The sequence below is a fragment of the Lissotriton helveticus genome, chromosome 3_1, assembly GCF_964261635.1.
Source record: "Lissotriton helveticus chromosome 3_1, aLisHel1.1, whole genome shotgun sequence".
Lineage (NCBI taxonomy): Eukaryota > Metazoa > Chordata > Amphibia > Caudata > Salamandridae > Lissotriton > Lissotriton helveticus.
Window position 1 is genome coordinate 425,820,917 of NC_136061.1, and position 19,552 is coordinate 425,840,468.

A 19,552-nucleotide genomic window follows, 5' to 3' on the forward strand; every position below is an offset into this window, starting at 1 on the left:
TTATATCAGTGCTTAAGAGGTTATATGTGAACACATCAAATTCATTGGAAGAAGGGAAAATAAAAATCAGGTGAATAAGCCGACATAAGTGTCCATTGTACCCAATTTTGTTTACTTTCTTTTTTGAGCCTTTAGCGATAGCCATTCATACAGAGCATAAAATTTCGCCCCGGCTCCCGACATATCAGAATTAAAGCTATATGCTAATTATTTGGGTGTCTTCTTAAAATAAGATAAAATATGTTCAAAATTTGTTAGGGAAGATCTAAGACTTTACAGTGATGTTGGTGTATAGAATTAATCAAGGGAACTCTGAGGTTCTCCTTTTTAATGTGTCAATAGATGTTCTCCCCATGGTCTTTGTACCATCCAGATTAGAGATATCTAGGTATATATGATACACCAAAATATGATGACTTATTTAAGCTGAACTATCCCACTACTGTAGCGAAATTATTAATGCCTGCCTCTTACAATAACTGACAGATTTGGCTTAGATAAAATGTCAATTTTACTACTCGTTATTTTTTTAATTTCTAAATATTCCTTTCAAATGAAAAACAAAAATTCTTCAGGTGGACATATTATAATGCCCTATCATCTGTAATATGGCCATTTGAAGTTTCCTTACATACAGGTAGATAAAGGATTTGGGGGTTAGCTCTACCTAACCTTCTTGTGTGTTACCAGGCAGCACTTTTAGATATTGTCTCCATTATAAATGATAGACCTCTGCTTTCCCAGTGAATAATTCTATATCACTTGCTATGTTCAATGACATAGGAAGCCAATTGCCAGTCTTTAGTCAAATATTCAAACCTAGATATAAATTAATTTAAGAATTAACTTTTTGTAAACAAGACCTTTTAATGTATACTCTAGTACAGAATGCCATGATTTCCCCTCATTGAAAGATTGTAAAGGGTTTGACCTACATCTCAAAGGAAGAGCACATATGGGTATTTCAGATAATAATGTTGGCAACATGTAAATGTTGGTAGTATGCCACTAAATTAAATAATATATTTCATCCAACAACTATATATTAATATTTTAGATGCCATCTAGTGGGAGAGGGGGGTCGGCTTTGGGTCATTTCCACATGTCCAGTTCTCTATTATTTCAGGAACCAGCTAACTGCTTACTTAGGTTCATGTACGTATAAGCATTTTTTTCTGGAGACATTTACAATCTTCTTTGGTTTAATTAAGCCCGATGACCTGAGGAAATGTTTGCTTATCAGAGCGGAGCGCCATTTCGTGCTCATTGCAATGTCTGTGGAACGCTCATCGGTATTGCAATGTTGGAAATCTAGAGAGATAGCCCTTTTTCGATTTCGCCTGTCGAAAGCTGCGCACCGCGCAGCTTTTCGGCGCAGGCAAAATCTAATGTTTACAGTATGTGTGTGTTGTCCCTCCCTCTCTTTCCATTGGCTAGCTCCATAAATGGAGGCTAGCCATTGGAAGAGAGATCTGCTCGTCATTCTGCGAGCAGATTCGTGGGCGTTCCCGCGATTTTTACTCATCCCACCCCCTTGCGCTCGTCATGCGGCGGTGGGCGGTTGTTTATTTTTTTATTTTTTCAAGCTTTGTTTTCGCCATTTTTAAAGTGTCGTTTTCAGGGGTGGGTTGCGCGATGTCCCGCTCTGCGTTACCGCCCCCCCTCCCGCTGTCCGTGTGCCCGTTCCTGCCCCCCCTCCTGCTGTTCGTGTGCCCGTTCCCGCCCCCCTCCCGCTGTCCGTTCCCGCCCCCCTCCCGCTGTCCGTGTGCCCGTAGGTGCTTGTTCCTCTGTGCCACTGCCTTCCGTTTATGTATATACATTTGAAGTAGTAGTACTATTGTTGGTACGCATGGCACAGTCACCCCTTGACTGCTCCCGCCTTCTAACCGTCTTGATGATCCATTTTGTTATAAAATGTATCTGATGTCTTAGTAGAAATGCGGTGTTTGTAAACTGTAAGGGTGAGGCTCCATCTGTGGCTGGTCGACTAAGGCGAGGTGACGTCATTTCCGGATGCAGCCTCTGCAGGGGAAGTGTGGTCGCTTGGGCACAACACCGGCGCAAGTTCATTTAGCCACAGCTGACATGACTTTCCAGTTCAGACCAGCCTCATAATAGCTTCAGAATCTCTGCCAATAGCAGTGCATGGTGCTGACAATATTAATTAATGCTCGTCATCGTGAGCAAACAGTGCGCCATGATGTAATGGATCATGTAAAGGAAACATTTGATGTGCGCATAGCATGTGTAAGTGGTTTCAAGCACGTATTAAGAGGGACGAACTGTGCCGACCTTGATAAATTATTTTGGCTGGCACAGATTTGGCCCCGTAAGAGTGCAGTGCTTACACCCACATACATCTTGCTGTTTTTGCCTAAAATGTGGGCTCCGCTTGCTTTTCAGCACTGTACTTAAATAGAACTATACTGCTGTCCCTTCCTCTGTTTTTTAATTTTTTTTATTATTAATGTTTCAAAACGGGTGGGTGGGGGGGGGGCACGATGGCTTTTCTGCTTTACATCTGCAAAGTGTAACTAGGTTGCAAGTTTGTCGAATGAGAGCTAAGCCCGGTGATCAAAAATTGTGTTTTAATAAAGATGAGGACCTAGTAATTTCAGTCAATTGGGGGGATTTTTTTTTATAGGTAGTCAAGATATTCAGTTGCTTGAAGAACATATGCACGAGTTCATAATTGTGTAACCTTGATTAATAATGGGTTCTACATTCTGATTTGGCATGTCCATATTATTTCGTGGTGTAATAAAAAGGAAAGGAATTCATGCTACTGAAAGTGTTGCAGAGTGCTGAGGAACATATCTAAAAGTAAGTGCCTCATTGTTTGAGACGCATTATATAGCACATACAGGGTGGGTTGAAAGGTAACCATGCATGTTAAGGTTAGCATGTAGTCCAATCATGATGAAAGAGTGCAGGCTTTATAAGTTTATTGACAAGTATGATTTTTTGTCTATATCCTTCTACTCATATGTGCTAGATTGTACTGACTTGTGAAGACTAACTTTTTTTATTTATTTTTTTACAATTAACAGTTAATAAATATGCTTACATGTTTTATAGAAAGGTTATAGAGCTGGGAAAATCATGCAATTTCCTATTACACTGGCTTGACTTTTTAGTTTCAGTGGGCCTTGTTCTTAATTGTTTTCCACACCGTATTTATATAATTATGCATATGTATTTATTTGTACCATAGGCATCATGTGGCTAAAAAGCAACTTTACAATGCTGAGTGTCACTAGGCGACTGATAAATGGTCCCAAAGGGCAGGTTCCGAGTATGTTTGATCCACACAGACTCCCTTTGTCACTCAGCATTAATCGAGCCCGATTCTGTGATCTGGGCGGGGTTCAAGCAATTCTACATACCCTCTGTTTCTTCTGTCTGTTTTGTTAGACATGAGGTTCTGACTAGAAGAAGAAAGGGAAGAAAACTTTTCAGAGTGACTAGGGAGGGCTAGGGAGTGCTAGGGAGTGCAGAGTTACTAGGGAGTGCTAGGGAGTGCAGAGTGACTAGGGAGTGCTAGGGAGTGCAGAGTGACTAGGGAGTGCTATGGAGTGCTAGGGACTGCAGAGTGACTGCAGAGATTAAGCTAATGGCAATGTAAATGACAATGCCATTTCTTTATCTGTTTTCAAAACCAACACATAAATACAAATGTTGTCATTTACAATGCCAATATCTCCAACTTTTCCAAAGGCGAAACCATTGCATTGTAAATGCTTGTTCTTAATTGGCAGAAAAAAATAATTGAGTACATTATTTGCGCTAATTCAAAAGAGTAGATCAGACAGCAAGAAATGAAAGCATTTGGGGCAATTCTGGGCCAATTCGAAGAATTGATGTGTGATCTGTCAGATCAGATTGAAGATGTATATGGCAGAAAAAGTGAAATACAATGTGCAATATTATAACATGCAATAAGGGTGAATGTGTAATAATGGACGTTGATCGGTTTTACTCTTCTATCTCTACTGGCAGTTATAAATGAATTAGGTTAAACATTTTGGGTACCTATGTATGTATGAATGTTTGTGTTTGGGCGTGGTGCAGAGTAAAATTCCCTGGTGGTTTCTTAGGATAATGCACTATGCAACTTTTGAATTACTTTGATGGACTTCAGAATTTGTTGTGGTCTAAGAGACGATTATATCTAAACTATCCAATGGATACGGTTATGCTGCCATCTAGTGGCTAATACAAAAACACGCATAAACCATTGATGAACTGTAACACATAAAAGGAAACAACAAAAAGAAATGGATCCAAATGTACTTGAAAGAAGGAGGAAAAGAAAGACAGAAAAGCAGTGACAAAAAGAGAAAGCAGGGGTTAAAAAGATCCGACAAGGGCGAGATAAACAGACTGGGACTGCCTGGCAGTGGATTAAGGAGCTGTGAGGGGGAATTAAGACAATGCAGCTTTAGTTTTCAGCATCTCATCTTTCAATATCGTGGGCCTCGGCCTTCTGAGCAAAACCTTGGATGCTGCCAGGACGGGCCTGATTCAGGTCTTGGCGAATGCGATACAGTGTCACAAACGTGACGGACATCGGTGGATGGGTCACGTTTGTGGCAGGGTATCCCATCAGCCAAGATCTGAATCAGGCCGTTATTCCTTTACAAATCTGGAGTACACAACCACAGCGATACGTCACCACTTTAGTGCACACTGCAACACTTAGATTTGGATCTGAATAATGTCCACTTTCAAGCATTGCATTCTTAAGCTTCCCCACCATGGGTGCTTCACTAGAGAAAATTACAAGTGTACCTGACAAATAATGGTGTCGCTTGTCATGGGCAGCCTGGACGTAAGGGTAACCCCACATGGGTGATGGCTCACCTGTCACACCTGATGCGTACAGTCAAATTGTCAAATTCAAACCGATAGGCTCTGGTAGGCTGGAATAATCATGCGTCAGTTCACTAGTAAATATTTCTCTCCAGCCAGAGTGCAAGGTTGCAAGAGTAGGGGCCAGGACAGGCCCCAAACTGGCCTTCGTGGAATTTAAGGGCATAAAGAGGCCTCTACTGGCACCTTTCACAAAGATCAGGCCCCAGGCCTGGACAGTCCATACCGGGCATAGGAACCATTTCCCATTGGGTTGGTAGGCTGGGGCAAATCTTACTGCTGACGGGCCAGTTTTGTTGCTGGGGTCTAGCCTGGCCCTGTTTCGTGCCTGCAGCATATTAGCAGTTTGCAAACAAACCATGCAGAGCACACGGATGTAACACATGTCGGTCTGACCACACTCTCTTGTAAACGATTTGTTTTTGCATTTGATGGGTTTCTGTCTCCCCACGGTTCATCACGAGCAGCTCTGACCTTTAGGGCATTAGGGGTAAACTGGCGAGGAGTTTGGTGTTGCTTAACCCACAGAGTCCAGTACATGCATGACAAAGACTCTTCACAATTCAAAACAGTGTATTTCTTTATAATTAGACCGTTGCAACACATTTCAATTTAGTATGTTAAATTATACTTGTATTTAGTGGCAATTGTGATGCCAATCATAAAGTTATGAATATTCATGCCCCTCTACCAGTGCCATGACAATGATACTGTTAGTGAACCTAGAGGGGAGTCAGTTGTCTTGTTCCCCCTAATACGTGTCCTAGGGAATTAATATAGATTGAGTAACATTATAGTCTTTTGTTTTAGTGGAGTGCACACCACTTACTGATGTACTTCAAGGTACTCTCATGTGTTGATGAAAGAAAAAAAGGCACTTTGAAAAAAGTAATTGTCTAGGGTCACACAGCGTGGTCAAGTGGAAGCTGAGACTGAATCAAGGTTTCAGAATGTCATGTTGTATAATTTAAACACCACATGGTTATCTCTTTCCCTGTCCTATTTTAGATCAAAGTGCAATGATTTTTTATTAATTATTTGAGGCACTAAATCAGTAAAGTGTGTTAAATAGAACCAGGCTATGAAAGTTTCGCAAGGAGTGGCGGTGGTATTGTTTGATGTATATAATAAAAAATGTGTTGTAACATGCACCATATTTGCAATTGTTTACATAACTTTCTAGAGGAGAACAGCCCAAACATAAAACCCCTGTGCAGTGGTCAGGCTTTCTTGCTGCGCTTGCTCACAATGTTAAGTAGTATGGTTGGTCTGAAAACATTTGCCAGGGATGCATTGGTTCCTAGTCCGGCCCTGACAAAGCTGAAAGGGACAGTGTCAACAGACAACAGATCATGCCGACTGAGCTTAGTATGTGTTCTGGGGAAATAGGTGATTACCAGAGACGACTGGCAGTGAGCACTTCAAAAAAGGCCCTGGGCCTTCCCTTTGGCTGCAAACCCTTGAAACGGAAAGAACAGAAGAGCACCTTCCCTACAAAGGTAGCTGGCCACATAACCTCAACATCCACTTCCTCGTCCCAGTCAGCGCTTATTTTGTACTGGTGGCAGCAGGTGGCGTCCATCTGCACTCTTTTTCGGGGGACAGGGACTTATTTTTCATTGTTAGACTTCACTCCAGAACAAAATAGAGTAAAGCAGCAAAGGGGAAAGAAAGGAACAGAAAGATGGAAAAACTGTGACAAAGGGAGAAAGCCAGTTTGAAGAAGAACCTGCGATATTCAGATAAAGGGGCATGGAGTGTATGATGGAGGATGAAAAAGGAGCACGAGGTGGTTTCGAGACTAGAGAGTTTTGCTACTCAGTAATGTCGACATTCGGCAGCACCGATCATAGGGGCATATTATCAAGGACAGGCGATACATTATCGCCGCTTTTATCGGCAGGAAACTGCCGATAAAGCGGCGATAATGGCCTTGATAATATGCTCTATGAATTCCAATTGAAGCCCATGTTAGTTGTGAACATCTAACATGGGAACACATCTAACATGGGCTTCGATTGGAATTCATAGAGCATATTATCAAGGCCATTATCGCCGCTTTATCGGAAATTTCCTGCCGATAAAAGCGGCGATAATGTATCGCCTGTCCTTGATAATATGCCCCATAGTTTTCTGAGTGAAACCTTTGGGCTTCAACACTTATTATTTTACAAATTAAGCACTGCCCCAGTCGTTACTAAAGTGAGATGTGTACAGCTCCTATATGTTGTATGTGTTGTAAGTACCTCTACGTTATTTATTTAATACGCAGCTGCACTCGCCAGTAACGATAGTCTTCTCTACGTAGTATACTACGACTCTGGGCAACACCCCTCAGTTCCGCTTATTTTCTATCCTGGGTCCCTACGTCTCGATCGTGACTATTGGAACCCAAAAGGGAGGGAAGCTCCACCAGACACCTCTCTGGGGACAAACTTAGTGGGAGTAACCCACTCGTGTAAACATAATATTCCTTCCTTCAGAACAAAAACAAAAAAATTAAAAAAGCAGAATAAAATAAATCAGATAGAGATAGACAGTGAGAGAAAAGGAAACATCCACATGAAATATTCAAGGTAATACAACATCTTTCAATCGAGAAGATGTTGCTGGGAGAGGGTGGAGATGGTATTCCACAGTTCCTTTGCGGCAGGCATCTCCTCCCAGCTCTTCTGGCACATCAGACAACGGTGGGACCCTGAGACCAGATGCCCAGGTGAACACGTTCTAGGAGGCAGGACCTTTGTGACTGAGAGACCCCGGGCATCGAACCTGGAGCCTCAAAGTGAGCAGAGTGGCCAGCTGGTAACAGCTCTTCATCATTCGGCACTTCTGCTCCACACTGTGGGCCTCATTTATGAGGCCTTGCGTCAGTTTTGCGCTTCTGATGCGTCACTTTTTGGGACGCATTGGCAGCGTAAAACATGCCTCCTGTTGCGCACTATTTACAAAGTGACGCATCTAAGCAGATGCGTCACTTTGTAAAACCCTGCGCTACATTATACCTGCGTCAGGAATAATGTATGCAGAGGGGGCGTTCCCCTTCAAAAAGCCTCGTAATAGTGACGCAGTGAAATCTATGAGATTTCACTGCGTCACTTTTAGGACGCTGTTGCATCAAAATCTTGCGCCTGCCTCACCACAGGCGTAAGACTGACGCAGCCCTTTCACATGGGGCTTTCCCCATGTGAAAGGATGCATTGCTGGAGTTGCGTCACTTTTGTGACACACTCCCGCAATGCGTCACTTTTGCTCTTACAAATACGTCAGAAATACTGACGTATCTGTCACTCCTTGCGCAATGATGCGTCATATTGCAAATATGACGCATCATTGGGGTCGCAAGGAGGGCGCAATGAAAAGTGACGCATCGCTGTTTTCTCGCAGCGATGCGTCACTTTTCATAAATGAGGCCCTGTGTATCCATATATGTCAGAGATCAATTCAATGGGTTTGATAACACTTGAAAAACGAAACATTTCTGGTAATCGTCTCTCCAGCTTGTTGCGTCAGTTTTGCGCTTCTGATGCGTCACTTTTTGGGACGCATTGGCAGCATAAAACATGCCTCCTGTTGCGCACTATTTACAAAGTGACGCATCTAAGCAGATGCGTCACTTTGTAAAACCCTGCGCTACATTATACCTGCGTCAGGTATAATGTATGCAGAGGGGGCGTTCCCCTTCAAAAAGCCTCGTAATAGTGACGCAGTGAAATCTATGAGATTTCACTGCGTCACTTTTAGGACGCTGTTGCATCAAAATCTTGCGCCTGCCTCACCACAGGCGTAAGACTGACGCAAGCCCTTTCACATGGGGCTTTCCCCATGTGAAAGGATGCATTGCTGGAGTTGCGTCACTTTTGTGACACACTCCAGCAATGCGTCACTTTTGCTCTTACAAATACGTCAGAAATACTGACGTATCTGTCACTCCTTGCGCAATGATGCGTCATATTGCAAATATGACGCATCATTGGGGTCGCAAGGAGGGCGCAATGAAAAGTGACGCATCGCTGTTTTCTCGCAGCGATGCGTCACTTTTCATAAATGAGGCCCTGTGTATCCATATATGTCAGAGATCAATTCAATGGGTTTGATAACACTTGAAAAACGAAACATTTCTGGTAATCGTCTCTCCAGCTTGTTGCGCTGTGATCATAGTTCCTTTCACGGTCCGCACCCTCAAGGATCCAACTCAAAAGGTCGCTTGAATTTTCCCCGGGAATGTCTATTTCTCACTATCACCCACTTTGATGGATCTTTGTTTGGCCCTGCGAATTTGGGACATTCGTTTATTCTGTCCCCGTCGCTTCAGTAGATTGTCAGCAACCTGTTCTTGCATTGCTGTCACCGACAGTGCGATTCATGCATATAGAGCTGGGACTGACGTGCGTTGTAAAGTAGGGAGTCAAACGATACTCCCTCAGAAAAGCAGAGAGGGCGCAGTTCATGATTTGTTCATTGGCCAAAGCAATCTTCAGAACCTTATTTAGGGTGCGCATAAACCGCTCCACTTTGCTTGTGGCCATCCGGGTGTAATACTGTTCTGCGGCGAATACCACGGGATTGTAAGAATGCAGGTAACTCTTGGCTCGAGAAAGGGGGGCTATTGTCTGTGCACAGGTCCTTGAGTATTCCATGAGTACCAATAATTTTTTCAAGACAAGATTTGGTCTGAATGGCTGTAGTGAATTCCATGATCTCAGCCTCAGGATATTTTGAAAAATCGTCAATGACAACCAGCATATGTCGACCATCTGGGAGACTCCAAATTCTGCGCTGGCCCTAGGCCAGGGGAATGGCGTGATGGTTTTAGTGATGATGGGTGCTGATGGATCTGTAGGGCCTGCAGCTTGTCATAGAGAGCACTGGTGAACAGTCTGTTCTACGAAGGCACCGAGATTAGGAAACCAGACCTTACACCACCGTCGAGATTTCATCTTGGCAACTCCTTGATGAACCAGATGGGCATGCTCAACCATGCGCTGTTGCAAAGTTCCAGGAACCACCAGACATGACCCTCACATCAGACAGCCCTCAGGGGGTACCACAAGTTGTGCGTAAACATTGTGGAGGGTGGCTAACATCATCCTGACTGTGTAATATGTAATTTTGCAAGAAGGATACACCACTTTCCAGATCGCATAGTGGATATGTCCGGTTGAATGCAAGCGTCGCTGGCGGTTGCTTTGATCTCTTCAAGGGAGATAGGGAGTGGCATTCGACAGCAAAACAAAAATATTCCTCCACCTCTTTTGCATTGAGGGCTTTGCTTTTCGTGGCAGGACAGGTATGCCTGGACAGGTAGTCTGCAAGATTCTGAGGGCCCGGATGAAAAACAATGAAAAATGATTTTCCTGAAATTGCAGAATCCACTTTTCGATTTGGGCATAGGTTTGGAGGTTGATTCCATAAACATTGAGATGAGGGGTTTAAAGTATAAACCCCTTAACCCAATGCACAGCAATGGCTTCCTTTTTGATGTGGGAGTAATGATGTTCCATCGCTGTCAGTGCTCAGCTGGCATATGCCACTGGAGCCCACTCCCCGTAGTTTTTCTTTTGAGATAACACTGCTTTGAGGCCAGTGGGACTGGCATCCACTGAAAGTTCAGATTCATCGGCGGAATCAAAATAGACCAAAGTTGTGTCAACTGACAGTGCCAGCTTCCTGGCCTGGAAGGCTCTCTCCTGATCAGATCCCCAGTTCCAGATGGTATTGATTTGAGTAGTTCCCTCAGTGGGCCAGTGAGGTCAGTGAGATTGCAAATGTACTGGCCACTCTATCTAACAATACCAAGAAAGCTTCTCACCCCAGTCACAGTGGTGGGTGCAGGGGCACTTAAATGTCTTGAACTTTGAGGGGACCAAGTGACACTCCTTCTTGGTAAAAACGATTTCTGAAAACGGCAAACTCCTTTTGGAGAAAAGCACACTATTCTCTGTGAAGTGTTAATCTACTGTTCTGTAGGCATTGGAAAACGTAGGGGCATGGACAAGAATGTCGTCACTGACATTGAGGACTATCTCTAAGCTGGCAAGTACACTCCTGATTGTGTCCTGAAAAATTTCTGCTGCACTCGAGATCCTAAAATGAAGGCGATTATATTGCCTCAGGCCCATGTGGGTGGAGAAAGTGGTGATGACTCGAGATTTGGGGTGTAATAGCAGTTGGTGATAACCAGCTTGTAAGTCCATTTTCGAAAATCATTTGGAGCCACTTACTTCTGGCACAATATCATCACAGTTGGTGTTGGATGCCGCTCTAGCTTGTTAGCCAGATTAGGTATGCGCATGTCCACAAATATTCCAATTTCTCCTGGTTGCTTGGGTTTGCACGCTACAACAACTGGGGAGACCCAGGGAGTCGGGCCATCAACTCTCTCAATGATGTCCACCTGATCCAATTTGATGAATTCATCCTCCACTTTTGGTCTTAGGTGGAATGCTACTCGCCGGTGCTTCAGGGCAACCATTTGGGTTGAATCGTCAATATACAGATGTATCAGGTGGTCTTTTAGGCACCCTCTGCCCTCAAACAGTGATGCGAACTGATTAAGCAAACCATACATGTTTTCTTGGTGTATGCTGAGAGCAAAAGCGACAAGTTTGAGGCGCTCTGCAGTTCGGCGTCTCAGCAACATCCTGGTGCCCCCCATCGTGATATAGACCTTGGCACATGCCGATCAAGACTCATGGGTGATCTCTTTTGTGAATACTTCCGCTAACAGAAGCGGAGAGTTAGACCAGTAGCCAAATAACTTTGGGGCGGCGGGTCTCAGGATTGGTGGCGCAGCAGTGTGAACATCACAGACTGGGCCATGATGTTGATGGATGCCCTTGTGTTAATAAGAGCCTGCACTTGATGGCCACCCAAGAGCACAGGAGTATATTGCTCTTCAGGATGTGCCTTCGGGGATACCCTTACGGCTGCATGGCATGGATCATGTGGACTGTTCTTCTCGATGTCATCATCATCCATGTCTTCCTCATCCACTGTGATATTGGAGAGATGTAAAGCATTGAGCGACTTGGGCCTCTGACCTTTCGAGGGTATTGAAGAACATCAGACCTGTGCAAAGTGGTTTGGTTTGTTGAGGATGTATGACGTTATAACGCATACTTTTACTCCGCAGACCATTACAACGCGACTTTTACACCGCATACCGTTACAACGCATAGCGCCTTGGGGCGCTGGATAGTGGTAAGTATAATTTACTATTCTAACTCCAGTCCCCGTGGACCCTAGGGAAGGTGTTGGATAGTAAATTATACTTATTACCTATCCTAGAGCGCCCCCCAGCGCAATGCGTTGTAATGGTATGCGGAGTAATGGTCGCGTTGTAATGGGTCTGCGGAGTAAAAGATCCGTTGTAACGGGTGTATACCGTTTGTTGAATGTGGAGCAACATTTCCCTCGTGCTGGGCAGGGTTCTTGGTGGGGTAAGAAGCCCCAAATCCATAGCATGTCTTTGATGCAGACGTTGGTCTATTTCGTGCCTTTCTCTTATCCGGGGCTCTAACCGCAAAGGCATTGACAGGTTCCGTCTTGAGTGGATGCTGTATTGCTGCTTGTATGTGTGCGGATCGCACCTTGGACAGTTCTTTTGACCCAACCATGGTAAAATGTCATGCATAGGCATTCCTGGAACTTGGAGAATGCTCTCGCTGAGCTTCGTTGATGAACAACCCTGAATAAATTGAGCTCTGATTTCGTCATTTGCGTCAAGTAGAGAACAGGTGCTAGCTAGTTATCTCAGGCGAGCGTAGAATACTTCGACAGACTAATCAGGTAACTGCCTGGCCTAGCACATTAAAAAACGTTCATAGTCAGGGTTTGCTCGTGGTTTGAAATGAGCAGTCAGTGCTCGTTTTAAGTTGTCATACATGACAGGGGGCCATCTTCTGCAACTGACTTTCCCAACTTGTTTATTGCTGGTCCTCCCAAATGTAAAAACATGAGACTTAGCCTGTCATTCTCTAGATCCACAGGCACAAAATAGGTTTCCAGCCGCTGTACCCAGTCATTTCATTTCGTTGCCTGCACAGATGGAGGGCCATCAACCCAAAAAGGCCCCACTGGGGGTATGGTGGTCATGATGATCATTTAGGAAGACACACCTCATAGTATGATGAGAATGTTGTCCACTCACTCCTTCCTTTTTGATATGGTTTGTTGTGCTTCTCTTATTATTGTGAAGAAAAAGAATCACAGTGGTGTGCTCTCTTCACTCTTTATGTGAGATTTGGTTGGTTTTGCATCATGTAGAGACGAAAGAGCAGTCCAAGTACAGCCACTTTCAACAAGTTGCGAGCGGGAAGGCATACAGAGGGTACAGTCAGTAAGCCTCACATCCCTAGTCCAAACACAAGAGGGCCCATATGGGGAACCAGAGTGAAATGTATAACACCAACCTGGGGCTGCATGAATGCCACACTTGTCAGTAGAAAAGGCAGAGGAGCAAATCAGAGATGGCTGCTGGTCCAGGGAGGCAAGAACCTCACGTTGTAGCGGGGTGAGGAAAAGCAACCAAGAACACCGTCACGCCCCTTCAGTGAATTGGGATGAGCAGAAGGCTGCAGGGCATCGTGCTCCAGCAGCAAAGCCCGACTGGGCAGTCTGGAGCACAGAAGGAGGGGCGGGGCAGCGCACCGGCAGTTGTGCGTGTGAAGCGCCTGCCAGACTGAGACGGAGGAGGACAGCAGACAGAATCTTTGGTATCTTAGCCTGGCGGTGCCCAGCTGTCAGCATGCCTATGAGGAGAAGGAAAGTGAACCCAGGAGGGTTGGCGCTTCCACGCTTCAAAACGGTCACCGACTGGAACCGGAGACAAAATGAACGATGGGTTCAGACCTGTACATTATGTATTTCATGCTCAGCTACGCTCACTAATAATAATAGTCTTCAGTTCCTAGGATACTTCGACTCTGGGCAACGTTCCCCAGGTATGTTTATTTTATAGTCTGGGTCCCTACATCACAGTCATGAGTATTGGGGCCCAACAGAGATGGATGATCTACCAGACACCCTTCTAGGGAAAGATTTAGAGGGAGCAGCCCTCTTGTGTAAAAGTTAACACCGTACATGCATTCCACCGTCAATGGTAGTGATGGAGCAAGGTCTCGTAAAAAAGGAGACTTGCTCGGATTCAATCTTCTCATATAACCGCTAACCCCCATATTAAAATTTGTTAGTGGAAATAACATGCATTTACACAACTGTTGAGTATTAGAATGAAGCGTGCTTATGTGTTTTACTAACCAGTAACTCGGGAGTGATGCTAAGATGGCCGCTAACTGAAATTCTTTAGTGAGCATGCGTCTACTGCACCTACATACTGTGAAGTATCTATGCTTGGAGGGAAACTTTCTGCACTTGCGCAGTAGCTAACAAGATGTCCGCTTGAAACTCACATGCTTGCCACCTGCTTGCTGAAAAACTAATTCGAGCTATTTTACTAATGCTAATGCGGGAAGAGTAACATTAAGTAAATGGGATTAGAGTAGAGGTATGTGGTATACAGTGAAATCATTTATTTTTGATTTCAACATTATCTTTTTGACTCTTTCAATAGTGCTTATTATGGGCCTTCAGTTATAAGTCTCAGTCTATTCCCTCTCATTCTGCTACTCATGCGTGATGCAACCTTGCTGGAAGACGCCATGTCATCTTGAACTTCGGTCAAGGCTGAAAGCTGTTACTTTCATGGGAACCGGAATGACAGTCCCTGAGAACTACTGTTTGTTTCTTCTAATATGTGACAATTACACTGTGAATACGTGTGGGATTAAAGATTGATGTATAAAACTTAATGGGTGGGATTTTAAACAAAGAACTGAAAGAAATAATGAGAAAATAAGCATGGTGTGATGATCATCAGAAAGGTATAATTAAGGTAGTTCTTAGTTAAGTTAGACTGGAGATTGGAGATGCCAGAGGCCGGGATACTGTCGGAGAGCATGAAGAAGTCCCAGACTTAGATGCTGAAGAGGATTCGAATTACTAAACCAATTATCTTAAGCAAATTCATTCAGAAGAAGATCACAGAAGAATCTCGAGGAGGAAGAGAGTGTCAGAGAGGGGTGCTATGCAAGCGTCAGTGATAGAGAGGTCGTCTGTCCTGTCCTGATTCATGTCCGAAGCCTTTGTCCTGGGGGACCATTACCAATTCCTTGGCCTGGGAGTTGGTTTCCATTCCATACTTGGTAACTTTATTACATCTGTATTTGCACGTATGTGCTTTTCTCTCTGTCCTCTACCTTTTCATGCAGTGTCATTGTAAAGTATAAATGAAAGCATATGATTGATTATTTGAATCTTCCTTCCTGTGAGAGACAGAGTTTATTCTGTGCTGTGTAAGTGGTTCACATGAATTTTGCTCTAAGATACATTTTTAAAAGACATCATGACTCTTTGATCATTTCCAATGTGTATGTATATTAAAATCTTATGTCATTTCACCATAAACTAGTTCCAACTAATGGTCCATTGACCAGAGGAAATAACTTTTGATCAGTGAAAGATTGGTTAGGGACTAGAGATAACTAATCTTGAGGATTATAAAAACATGACCCCAGCGGTTATTGTCTGCGTGTTGTGAATGAATTTATGGGCCCAGGTGAGTATGTGGTATTAGATTACCTGTTGTTGGTAACCCGCTGGATCAGTAGCTCGCGGCAATTGTAAGCTGAGGAGCATAAAAATGATTCCTGAATTTGAGCAAGAGCGCATAGTGAGTAAGTCGAATAGATCCAGAGGGGACTTGGGGAGGTTCGTTTCCTGATATATCTTTGAAAATTACTGGTGAACATTGTTCATTTAAAGGAAATTTCGATAAATATGGTTAAATGCTATGGTTTTGAAAGGCAATCATAGAACATGCATGCAGTCATGGTAAATGATCCCGGAGTAACAAGATCTCATGCTGGAGTGCAGAGTAGAGACACTGGTGCTACTGGAGGGCATAAGGTAAAAAGCCAAGAGAGGGACAAATATTTCACCAGAATACACAGAAGTGCTTTTGAGCTGAAACGAGTGTGTGTAAAGTTATGTGTGAGCATGTCTGTGGCTGTGTGAGGATTAGAGGAAGCCTGTGTGGCCCTGTAATACACACTAAGTTGAACTAACAAATTAGAACAAGCTCACCTTTTTACATGTGTCCTCACAAATGACAAAAGTATAGTAGTGAGCACAGTTTGAACTATAAGCAAGGTAATGCTGAGTCTCTGAGTACACATTGATAATTAGGGAGAAATTAGAAGTCGGATACTGAGTCTTCAATTGTGACTCTATGTCTGCCACTTTAACCCTGTAAATATAATACTGTGTCTATGAGTGAGATTGAGCCTGCGAGTGTCAACACAACAATACATACACTGTGCACCCTGGCTTTGCATGCAACACTGTACCTGTAAGTGAGACCATGTGCCTTGACTGCGTCACTGTGCCCAGAGGGGTGCTACTGTGTCAATATTGTACATATGAAACTTTGCATAGGAATGCAGCACTGTACACCTGATCATGATATGCCTGCAAGTGAGTTAGTCAATGTTACACTGTATGTGAAAGTACTACTGTGAAGGGTTGTGCGATAATGTGCCTGCCAATGTTCACTTCCTCATCCTAGTCCTTATAGCATGATCTATGTGTCACCAGGGGACAGTTTTCACTTTCACTGATAAATAAAAATGTAACCCATTTCAATATGGCTGCAGGAAGGGGAATTAAGCGATATAGTGACCACATTGGAATGGGTTATATCTTTTTATTAGTATAGGTGCCACCTCTCAGAGAAAGAAATCAAGGCGCTCCTCCAGACCTACAAACCCACCCCTGGTACGCCTATCCCACCAGACCTCATGGAAAAAGAAGTGGCCAACCTCCTCATTAGCTATGAGTCCGCCTTGACAACCCCATGCCCCTCAATCCTGAGAGAAGAACATCCTATCCGCTCGGTGGCAACCAGCCCCAACAGATCTGCCACTCTCCGGGTCAGAGGGGTGGTCAAGAACAACCTAGCTACAGTCCCCATCTCTGCATCCACCCCTGACATTCACTCCTACCCTTCCCTAACCGACCTCCTAATAAATTGCTGATCAGCAGTAAAACATGCATCTGATGTCGCCGACCTCATCCTTAGACATAAATCGGACTTAGTGATCCTGACGGAATCTTGGCTCAAGGAATCCTCCTCGCCCTACCTAGACCTCTTAGTCCCACCCAATTACAACAACATAAGGATGGACAGGCATTCAAAGAAAAAAGGGGGTGGCATTGCCTGCATCTACCGCTCTAACCTCCTGGTTACGGAACTGCCGATAGGCCCTACAGACTCCTGCGAATACCTTGCACTCTCCGTTTCCAACAACACCTCTCAATTGTGCAAACTTCACATATTTTACCACCCCCCAGGCAAGAATGACACCTTCATGGACCTCCTCATGGAAATTATCACAGCCAAGGTCTCTCCAAACTCCAATGACAATTTCCTTGGTGACTTCAACTTACATTGGAATGATCCCAAGGACCCTCAGATCAATGCCATCAGTAACTTCTTGGCCGACCTAGCCCTTACCCAAGCCTGTTCTCTCCCTACTCACTTGAAAGGTGCCACCCTAGACTGGATCATTGCTAAGGAATCAGCGGTCAAAATTATCTCTATTGACCCGTGTGATTGGTCAGACCATCACGCCATCAACTTCCTCCTGCCCAGCTCTCACAAGGCATGGACACCTCAACTCGTAATTCCCAAACATTGGGTTAGAGACACCAAGAACCTCGATCACAGGAAACTAGCAGCGCATTGTGAGACCAACCTCCCCCCCCCTCAGTGCACCTCGGCCGACAACCTAGTGGATCACTACTCCTCAACCATATCTGACATTCTCGATGACCTGGCACCACTGAAATTAAAAAGAACCCAGATCAAGGACAGGAATCCCTGGTTCAGCGGATCCCTCAACAAGGAGAGGAGATCCCTTCGACAAACTGAGCAAAACTGGAAACAACACCCATCAGCAACCCATCTAAAACTTCTCCGCCAGGCCAGAAATTCTTATAACAAGAAAATACTCAACTCTAAAAAAGAATTCTTCAAAACCGAACTCGAGAGTGACAAAAACCGACCTCGCAAGCTATTTGACTTAGTCAAAAACCAATCCAACCAGCTAGCGAAAACCACCAAGGAAACACCCAAACCCCTAATATCAAGCGAGGAATTTTCCTCCTTCTTCTGCGACAAAATCACTGCCCTAGGAAATGAACTTAATTCCGCAATTCACCACCAAAATCAAAATCTACCAGATCCACCTCCTCTCCACGCGCTATCTTCCCATGCCTCACCCAAAAATCTAGCACACTGGTCCAACTTTAAATTCTATGATGATCACTATCTCAAAAATTCTCGCTTCCTTACACCCGAACAACCACTTCAATGATCCTCTCCCCTCTAACTGCCTAGCAGCCACCTCACAGGCTATCATTCCCTCCTGTACATTAATAATCAATGTCTCCCTCCAACAGGGCTCTATTCCTGACTCACTCAAGGCTGGCCAAGTTGTCCCCATACTAAAAAAACTACCTTGGACCCTTCTTCCACTGAGAATTACAGACCCATATCCAACATCCCACTCCTTGCCAAAGTTCTAGAAAAGCCTGCCTCAACACCACCGCCAGACTCCTAACTGGCTCAAAGAAATTTGACCACATTTCTCCCCACCTCAAAACTCTGAGCTGGCTTCCCCTAGATGCCAGAATCCAATTCAAACTGGCCTGCATCACTCACAAAGCTCTCTACTCCGATTCCCCTGCTTTTCTCACCCATAAACTTGTGATATCAGGAGGAGTCAGAAACTCCTGATCCACCAAAGACCTATTACTGCAACCAGCCCGCTTCTGCAAGAAAAAAAACTACAATCGGGCCTTCTCTGGTGCCGCTGCAAGAATCTGGAACTCCCTCCCACCCGCCATTAGAAGACTTCCATCCTGGGCACACTTTAAAAAGTAAACCAAAATCTTCTTAATGGGCAAATACCTTGTCTGATGACTACATCGCAATCAGCGGAGCGACTTGTTTCCACCCTCCACCTTGGCATCATTCACTGCTCTGCAAAGGACTCCTAATACGGCACCCCTGGATATCCCACCTAAGAGTTGAGACTGCAGGCCTTCTGTCATAAGTGTCTTCCTATTGCTATCTTTTTATCCTGATTATAGCCTGAAATTTAAACTGTTTGCTTTTTTTGCACAGTGTATAATGTATCCCCATCTTACCTTAAACTTTGTGCTTTTCTTGTATAATGTATAATGTATCCCCCAACTTACCCTACTGTTTCCCCTCCCTTCCTAACGCTTTGTATGCCACCCTCAAACCTGTAAAGCGCTCTGATACCCTCAGGGGTCTGGTTCGCGCTCTATAAAACCTTAAAATAAATGACACTGATTTCATGTTGTAAACATAGCTGCTAAGCGTTCACATTGCTGATGAGTGACATGTTCATGATTTCAGTGTACGTATGAGTTCCATTCTGCAACAAAATGTGTGACACTTCGAGTGACAGTCTCCCGTGTAACACCAATCGATGAAGTCTATATGAAGAGGGAAATATTCGAAATGTCCCTCTTTTGAGCAATGAAAAGCTCTAAAAAAGTCCTGAAACTGATGCAAAACCTTAGAAAAATA